The sequence below is a fragment of the Limulus polyphemus genome, unplaced genomic scaffold (genome assembly GCF_000517525.1).
Source record: "Limulus polyphemus unplaced genomic scaffold, Limulus_polyphemus-2.1.2 Scaffold139, whole genome shotgun sequence".
In the NCBI taxonomy this organism is placed as follows: domain Eukaryota; kingdom Metazoa; phylum Arthropoda; class Merostomata; order Xiphosura; family Limulidae; genus Limulus; species Limulus polyphemus.
In genome coordinates, this window is record NW_013665749.1 from 341,450 (window position 1) to 351,973 (window position 10,524).

The following is a 10,524-nucleotide window of genomic DNA, read 5'->3' on the forward strand; positions in this document are numbered from 1 at the left end:
TTGTTACTGCAAGGTAATGTTTTTTTACTTTTATGCATGCTTCAAGTGTGTATACAAGATAACATTTATATTGCAAAGTAATGTTGTGTAAAGTTTTGTGTGTTTGTTGTTAACCACAAAGTTACATAATGGGCTATCTGTACTTTGCCCATTGTGAGTTTCGAAACCCGATGTTTACCATTATCAGCCATCAGACTTCTCGGAGGGGGGAAGGCAATATTCTTATAACATGCTTTAAATACGTATACAATATAATATTCCTATAACTTGTGTACATACATATATGATTCAAGTGTGTGTACAATATGATATTCCTATAACTTGTGTACATACATATATGATTCAAGTGTGTGTACAATATGATATTCCTATAACTTGTGTACATACATATATGATTCAAGTGTGTGTACAATATGATATTCCTATAACTTGTGTACATACATATATGATTCAAGTGTGTGTACAATATGATATTCCTATAACTTGCGTACATACATATATAATTCAAGTGTGTGTACAATATGATATTCCTATGATATTTAAAAAATCTATGCAAGGTAAGTTTCTGAACATTACGTTTACATTGATATAAAAGGCCTGAATACAGGTAACGAAAGTCTGCTGTTGCTTCTTTCAACATTCTACTGTTCTGTCTAAGAGTTATTACAAAATAGCACATCTAAAAGGGATCCAAGGGTTTAACAGGCTGTTCCAGTCTATTATAACGCCCCCAAGGCTGAAAGGGCGAGCATATTCGGTGACGGGAATTCGAACCCTCAACCCTCAGATTGTGAGTCGAGGGCCTTAATCACCAGGCCATCCCAAACCTATTTTTATAGTTTAATATTCCTAATACGGTTGTCATAAGTATATTGCCTCTGTAAATAACGAAGAAAAATTTCGTCTCTTTACTGGGAGTTCGCTATGGCCCATATATAACTTAATTTATATCTCTTAACCAATAAAAATCTTAGTTTATTTCAATTTTTATTATAATCCTAAACCTTATATTCAGGCTTTTGACAACTTTACAGGGAAGAACCATTTAGAGAAAAATAGTTAGATTTTACACAGATGCTAAGTAAACCATATCTTCTTATAAACAGTTTATTTCAACGACTGGCATTCACGTGAATAGCAAAAATCCGTGATATTATCTTTGAATCTGTAATATAATGTCTCATGAAGCAATTAGTCTTTTCTGTCTCGCCGTACTTTTTTTTTTTTGCCTATTACATTGTTAAATGATAATCGGTGAAAATAATGCTCTCATAGAGTAATTGTGCAAACAGTCCCAAACTACAGTCTGAAGCAAAGTTTTCTATTAATGCTTGTTTTACAATTACTGTGAATGTTTACATCACTGTTGCAAACAGTCCCAAACTACAGTCTGAAGCAAAGTTTTCTATTAATGCTTGTTTTACAGTGATATAAACATTCACAGTAATTGTGCAAACAGCTAAAAACTGTCGTTAGGCAAAGTTTTGTATTAATACTTGTTTTACAGTGATATAAACATTCACAGTAATTGTGCAAACAGCTAAAAACTATCGTTATGTTTACATACGTTTGCAGTAATTCTATAAACAGCTCAAAAATAGTCTTGGGAAAAACTGTATTAGTAGTTTTTTTTATCTGAGTAATTTCAGCGACGTCAAAAAAAAAACATCAATGCTACATAAGCCCATAACAGTGAAGTAAAATATGTATAAACGGATAACTTGATGGGCATTTATCTTAGTTATGTACATTCTCCGCGAAAAATAAGACCCTGTACTAATTGATTAGAGGTATTCAGAACCCGTCACAGGGATCATGATCGTGATTTTTTTTTAAATAAAAACACAAGACACATATTAGTATAAGAGCTCTATCCTTATTTAATATTTTCTGACAGAAATTTATAGACAGTAATATGTATTCTTTCTTTGGCTATAGTCAACCGTGACAGTTTTTCTTAAGTATGAAAAATGTAAAAGACACTTAAGCTATAATTTTAGAATAAAAAGAGTACGTTAATTCTGTATTGCGTTAATATTGTTTATCTCTGTAATGCAAGCATAATACTAATAACTTGATGAGAAATGCATACTATAAGGTAATCTACCAGGAAAGCTAAACATTTTACATGTTAGATAAAATAAATTAACTAGCTTGAAGTTTCACTATCATCATTCATCATGTTACTACACATGTAAATGGATCGAGCGTGGTCTAGTGGTTAGTGTTCCCGGACTCTGAATTCGAGGATTCATGGTTAGTTTCTCATTGTCGCAGAAACGCACTCAGCCATAAAACTGACGGTCAAATCACGTATTAGGCCTGAAAATAGTAGCTCAAGAGTTGGCGGTGCGTATTGTTGACTAGCAGCCTTCCCTTTAGTCTGTCAGCTCAAAATTAAGGTCAACTATGCGTAGACACCACTTTATGTAGCTTTGCACGAAAGTTGTACATATATATACAAAAACAGAAATATTATGTGCTTATACTGTTTACAACGTGTAATAAAGAAGTGTTTTACTTCTGGTGTATAATATAAAGTGATCAAATAATTGATCATAAAGTTTCGTACGGTAGACCGCGTATATAATCTCTCATATTTCATATATATTTCATTTGTATTTCAATGTTGTTGTTATCAGTTCTGATATTTCAAACAAAACTGAACACGAGTTTGATTATATTGATAGCTTTTATAGAGAACACCTTAATAAATGTATATTAATGCACATTGTATGATTTGTTTGTCCGCGAACTCCTCCAATAGTTTTAGAGTTAGTAGGACCAAACTTGGCAGGCGCACTTGGGGTGGCCAGAGAAATAACGTTATCTATATGGCGTGGTACCACTACTAAGGGAGCTAAAACCCGATAGAGAGATCGCTCAGGCATGATAAGTGTTTAGAAGTAGGTATTCAGGATCTCTGAAACCGAATCTAGCATCCAATTTTGTGTTCATGTGTTTTCTCGGGACACCGGTGGCATCATGTTTGAAACTGTGTTCATACCCCTTATTCTCAAGCTAGTTACGTTATGTTGGATGCGGAAGGAACCACGGCCCAATGTTCCAGAAACCATGAGAAACCAAAATGTTGCAACGCAACGAGCCACATACTACAAACTACAAAGGTTGTGCTAATTAAAACTAGAATTTACGTAATCAGAAATAATACAAATACTCAAGCTACGCAATTAACAACACAAGCTCAAACAAACACAACACAAGCTCAAACAAATACAACGCAAGCTCAAACAAACACAACACAAGCTCAAACAAATGCATCACAGGCTGAAACAAATACAACGCAAGCTCAAACAAATACAACACAAGCTCAAACAAATGCATCACAGGCTGAAACAAATACAACGCAAGCTCAAACAAATGCATCACAGGCTGAAACAAATACAACGCAAGCCAAACAAATACAACACAAGCTCAAACAATACAACCAAGCTGAAACAAATACAACACAAGCTCAAACAAATACAACACAAGCTCAAACAAATGCATCACAGGCTGAAACAAATACAACGCAAGCTCAAACAAACACAACACAAGCTCAAACAAATACAACACAAGCCAAAACAAATACAACACAAGCTCAAACAAATACATCACAGGCTGAAACAAATACAACGCAAGCTCAAACAAACACAACACAAGCTCAAACAAATACAACACAAGCCAAAACAAATACAACACAAGCTAAACAAGTACATCACAGGCTGAAACAAATACAACACAACCCAAAACAAATACAAAACAGTCACAAAATAAAGCTCATCTACTGCCAACACGCGTTGTAACCAAAGCCACGCAAAACACATACATACATGCTATGTAACCTCGTACTTACAATTTACGAGAAATGAAAAGACCAACGAAACAAATAAAAAGCAACCAGTGGAAAATATTTTAAATACTAACGTAGATGCACAGAACAATTCCAGCAGCAATGGAAAGCATACTCAACTAGCATCAACGATCACAAACATACTGACAGATTTCCTTGGTGAAATAAGGAACCCAAACACATCTTATGCCATATCTATTATAATAAAACTAATCAAGAAACACATCATACACGTGATACCACATATTATATCCAAATTAATGGATAGCACAGCAACAGCATGAATGAATGAGCAGTTATCCATATCAAAGTTCAGGTAATGATGTTAAAGAGCCACCTAGTGCTAGGTCAACGGAATTTTCCGTTGTATATTTAGTTTTATTTTAATAGGGTTGCTTTTTATGCATAAAATGAAATTATATAAGTCTAAAATCTCTACATGGATTGTAGAGTGATCACAGTATTTTATATGTAAACACACGTCTAGCGAGTGTATGTGAAACTCAACATGTTAATGGTAAATCATAAATTGGACATGGGTTGAAAATGGTTTTTGTTGAAATTCTATTTTGTGGATGGTATACAAATAAAAATATACAATCGTGAGTAAACTGCCATTTGTGGTAAACATTACCAGAAAAATCCGTGTAAAAATACTAACTGAACTCTATTGAATTGAGTAGAGCTATTCACCGATCTCTGTGTTTTACTTAAACATCAGTAGAAGTATCAATATCCGACTTCAAGACCATAAATCAACTGTTTGGAGGGAGAAAGAGGTCCACTGGCTCCTGAATAGTTCCAAATGTAGGACCTAAAATCCGACCCAGACCTCACGGTTTTCAAGCTAGCGAGACCACATACTCAGGCACAACGGGCGGGTTTGTTTTCTGGTATAGGACCCCCTCTCCAAATTTGGGTAGCTTTAGAAGTAATTGTGTATAGTAGAGGAATTTGATTGGGCCTTTCTGAACTATAACAGGACTTTGAAACTCGCAGGTATTGTATACTAGTGTAGCTAATTTGTCTGTTATTTGTGAAATGTTGCTATCCTCTTATATGATACTTACTGTAAGGAATAGCGTGCACATAGTAGAATAGTTCATAATCATAGTAGTCTAGCTCATAATCATAGTAAAATAGTTCATAATCATAGTAGACTAGCTCATAATAATAGTAGAATAGTTCATAATCATAGTAGAATAGTTCATAATCATGGTAAAATAGCTCATAATCATATAAGAATACTTCATAACCATATTAGAATAGCTCATAAACATAATAGAATAGCTCATATCCATATTAGAATAGCTCATAAACATAGTATAATAGCTCATAAACATAGTAGAATAGCTCATAATCATAGTAGAATAGCTCATAAACATGGTATAATAGCTCATAATCATAGTAGACTAGCTCATAATCATAGTAGACTAATTCATAACTATATTAGAATAGTTCATAATCATAGTAGACTAATTCATAACTATAATAGAATAGTTCATAATCATAGTAGAATAGCTCATAAACATGGTATAATAGCTTATAATCATAGTAGACTAGCTCATAATCATAGTAGACTAATTCATAACTATATTAAAATAGTTCATAATCATAATAGAATTGCCCATAACCATATTAGAATAGCTCATAATCATATTAGAATAGTTCATAATCATATTAGAATAGCTCATAATCATATTAGAATAGCTGATAATGGTTATGAACTATTCTAATATGATTATCAGCTATTCTAATATGATTATGAGCTATTCTAATATGATTATCAGCTATTCTAATATGATTATGAGCTATTCTAATATGATTATGAGCTATTCTAATATGATTATGAACTATTCTAATATGATTATCAGCTTTTATAATATGATTATCAGCTATTCTAATATGATTATGAGCTATTCTAATATGGTTATGAACTATTCTAATATGGTTATGAACTATTCTAATATGATTATGAGCTATTCTAATATGATTATGAGCTATTCTAATATGATTATGAACTATTCTAATATGATTATCAGCTATTCTAATATGATTATGAGCTATTCTAATATGATTATGAGCTATTCTAATATGGTTATGAACTATTCTAATATGGTTATGAACTATTCTAATATGGTTATGAACTATTCTACTATGATTGTGAACTATTCTAATATGATTATGAACTATTCTAATATGATTATGAGCTATTCTAATATGATTATGAACTATTCTAATATGATATTAGAATAGCTCATAATCATATTAGAATAGTTCATAATCATATTAGAATAGTTCATAATCATAGTAGAATAGTTCATAACCATACTGGAATGGTTCATAATCATTTTAACATAGTAGAACAGTTTAGTCGATGACATAACGAAATTCAACAACTAGGTCGCTGGTTTCTTATATTTCAAGTTTCATTTTGAGTAACAGCAGAGTAGCACTTCGACAGTGCTGATAGATGCCCTTCAGTTCCAACTAGAATTTATGATATCTTCAGGATGACAGCTATTGATAAGCGTACTTTCAAATTCTTATTATGGGTAGTAACAACAGCTGAGGGGCGAGAACCGAGACTGCAAGAGTGGTTCTCAGTTGCTACTCAAGATGACTCCGTAACGGTGAGAATCAATGAATGAATCACACTACCTTTTTCCAAAAAAAAGTGGTTCGTGTTATTTAAGTAATTGATATCAATAAAACAGCATTATTTTTTAAAGACGAGATATGGTGTATCTTCCTTTGATTCCTTGATTTATTCCCTTCTTATTTAATACAATCTCACACACACAACCGTCTAAAGTCCAATAGCACTGTACAGTCTGTCTTTCAGTTTCATCTCTCGTGGAGCAAAAAGTCATTACCAGTGGGTCATTTAGAGTATAAGAACGTATTCAAAGAACTTAGATCAAAATAAAAACTAACCGTAAAATTTATTGATTTTAGGTTATCCTTTGGAGATTTAGCCGTTCCGGTATATGGAGGTCGATCCTGTAGCGGCGACTATTGATTGGTGGCTTATCGCTGTGTATAGCATGAGTTACCCAAAACAAAGAGCGAAGGGCAATATATTACGACGTGCTACGTGTGTATTACTTACTGAACATGCCGAATCATGTGTTTAACTACGTGTGTATTACTTACTGAACATGCCGAATCATGTGTTTAACGTAACGTACTTCTTTCCTTTTTTTTTTTCTCTGTAATGTCTGTATAAGTTTTCAAAGTTAATCTTCGTTTGGGTCTACAACGTGATTATTATTTAAGCTTTGATCACAAATCAGCAAGTAAAGCTTACTGATTATTAACATAAAACATACGAATTATTTCTCTTCTTTCTTGTTTAACTTGAATATTATACATACATATACATAGATGTATATATACACACACACATATACATATAGTTTGGCAGTAAAAAAAAAATGGATGGCGTCGTTGGTGCTGGTGTTTTTTTTTATTACTATTAATAAAAGTTTTTATATATATATATATATAACTCAACCAAACCCCACTGCTTTCCTAGTATCCAGAACCAGGTTTTGTCAACGCGTCGTATATAGGTAGGTATAAACTGTGTTTCTGTCATTGGCTCGATCGATGTTCCAAGTCATGCGCATGCGCAGATGCGAATCCTGCTAAACACAAGAAGCTGGGGCACGGGTTCAGGAGAAGCGGTGTGTCGTTTGCAAGGTCGTGGTGGATAGCGGGGAGAGTTATAGATGTGTAATTGTTAACGTTGGTTAATCCAGCCCTTCTTAATATCTAAATTGTGAAACATCCATTTTGCCGTTTTGTTCTACCTATACCCTGAAAGAACTGTGTGAACATAAATGTTGAGGTGGGTAATACTAATATAAATATTCAACGAGCGCACTACGAACGCCTTTCATAAGTAGCAGAGCCAGCGGAATCTTTAATAAGAATAATGGTTTTATTAGTGCGCTCTTCAATTAGATACTCCTTTCTCGTGTTTCTTGTTTTTTTTTTTTTTCTTCAACATTTAAACGATGTTCTATAACTAATCACACTATATTTATGTTCTTACCAAATTATATATTGACGAACGTGTGCACTTTAGAGAGTTAAAAACGAAGGTTTCGGACTACGCATGGTCACTCTTGTTTTATTAGTAGATACTAATTATATATATATATATATATACAGATGGACAGATAGGCTGATTGATTGACAGATAAATACAGTAATTTTTATTACTCGGTTTATTGTTAAATGGTGGAGATATAACATGATCAAGTTATTTTACATCGGTAATGCAAAATCATTGAGGAGGATCGAACCTTGTATCAGTATGTTTATGCAAAAGAGTTCGTTAATTGTAAGAAAATTATGCTTTCCATCTTTCTTTTATGGTCTTTCCTCTACACTCATCCGTTAGCGCATATATTATTTTCATTGCTCAGTTATAGAATTTTGGAATTCCTTTCAATCAATCCAACAAAAATTTCACGCACAGGTAAGGCTAGTAACACTATAGGTGGGTAAATGTTACAAGACTTCCATTTGGGGGTTATTCAGTGGGATCGAAGAAGGAATATTTTTGAAAAGACTGAGTATAATTTTATATAAAAGTTTTTTTTTTCTGACAGCTAACGTCGAAAAAGAAATAACCTTCATAGAAAAAGGACGGGTATCGTATTGCTACGTGCTATCCTTAAGTTTAACAGTCAGTAAATGTGGGGAAAATGATTAAATTTGATACCGGTAACTACAAATTCAGCAGGCAGTTAATTGCAAAAAAGAACAATCTTCATAGAAAAGCCCAATTATCAAGACCGAACAATTAGATATAGGAATAAAGGGATGACTTTAAAAAGGAACAAAGGTTATGATATCACACAGTGTAAGAAGAAAGAACTTTGATATGGGTATAATGCCGACGAAACCTATACTACCACGCAGTAAGTACAAAATAACGCACAGTTAAAGTTGGAGAAGAAATAACCTTGTTAGGAACAGGCCGAATACAGCACTGAAACAAGCAGTAACAGCAAAATAACCTTGATAGGAATAGACCAAATATATCATTTAAACACGCAGTAACAGCAAAATAACCTTGATGGGAATAGACCAAATATATCATTTAAACACACAGTAATAGCAAAATAACCTTGATGGGAATAGACCAAATATATCATTTAAACACACAGTAATAGCAAAATAACCTTGATGGGAATAGACCAAATATATCATTTAAACACACAGTAATAGCAAAATAACCTTGATGGGAATAGACCAAATATATCATTTAAACACACAGTAATAGCAAAATTATCAGTCAGTCAGTCATTTGGAAATTACCTTGAAAAGAAAGGGATGAATTTTATATTAAAACACATTCATTTCAAGTTAAGCGAAGGGCCGAAGCTCGTGGTAACATATATATATATATATATATCGCAAGCGCGATTTCAACTGTGAATAATCTTTTCAGCGAAATTTAGATAATCATATATGGATACATTTACTTCACTACAGATTTCAATACTGCAGAATTTATAACTGTTGATATAGTTTGATGAATTAGATTTTCTGTCGCTAGATATGACGGTATAATATAGTCTATTTCACTTGGCAACAATAAAGTCTATTACACTTGCCAACAATAAAGTCTATTTCACTTGGCAACAATAAAGTCTATTACACTTGCCAACAATAAAGTCTATTTCACTTGCCAACAATAAAGTCTATTTCACTTGGCAACAATAAAGTCTATTACACTTGGCAACAGCGTCGTATTGTATTTTGACTTTTTATTTTATTTCATGAACGGAGTATGACCTAACTAGACAACCGTGCAGCCACAATAAACACCATAGAAGGCTTTACTTAGTCTGTATCGTGTGCAGCTGATGTGGGTCAAGCTTATGCAATAAAGAACTGAATTTGATAGTGTTCTTCAAAATAACTTTTCAAAGTTTCAGATCGTATAAGAGAAACACTCTATCTCTAAACTTCCGCTGAAGCTCTCTCGCATCACACATTTTATATGGCCTATTCGCACATTTCCTTTCAATTAAATAATTCGATAGATAACTTGAAACAATAGAAATTTGAACTCATTTATACTGACCCAAATTACAATTTCGCGAGCGTGTGCATGCAAACCCGAAATTTAAACGCAGCAGCGTCAAAATAAAATAAATGCAATATTTTACTAAATCATTTTATGATATTTTATTTTCACGTTTATGCGTCATTCGTTAGCCCCTTTACATCAACTTCTGGTTTGTAATGAACTTGTAGCCAGAAGTTGTTGGTATTAACCATAATTAATATGGATATAGAGAAATATTACTAACAGGACAGTGACTAAAATCTTGAAATTTGTTAGTAACATTTCACTTTTTGCTGTATTTTCGTTTGTTTTTAAGATGGTGTTTTTTTTTATATAAAACTTCATGAAATTACTACGACAGTTATATAAGAGAATGTTTATATTGACATTAATTTCTGTCGTAAAATAACTCCTATTTCTTAATTTTAACTATATCGGTAATCGAATAAAGTTGTTTAAACATTTGTTTAACAACGAGTAAAAGCTTGGAATGGTCTATTCTTTCATTGGAGGGGGGGGGGGTGTCTGTGAGCTAGACTAGTTTCTGTGAATTCCACTCCTCATCAGTGACCCTGGACAC

General features: G+C 32.9%; 1 protein-coding gene across 2 annotated transcripts in view; it reads left to right on the forward strand.

The window, feature by feature from the left end:
• The window catches only part of LOC106474463 (NACHT and WD repeat domain-containing protein 2-like), a 111,935-nt gene that overhangs the window by 60,117 nt on the left and 41,294 nt on the right, over nucleotides 1-10,524 (forward strand). Inside the window, exon 1 of one of the 2 annotated variants that reach the window (XM_022379741.1) lies at nucleotides 7,553-7,706. The exons of the other annotated variant lie outside the window; for it this stretch is intronic. The gene's annotated coding sequence lies outside the window, so the exon portion shown is untranslated. Of the gene's footprint in view, nucleotides 1-7,552; nucleotides 7,707-10,524 lie in introns of those variants that run through there. 2 annotated transcript variants of the gene reach the window in all.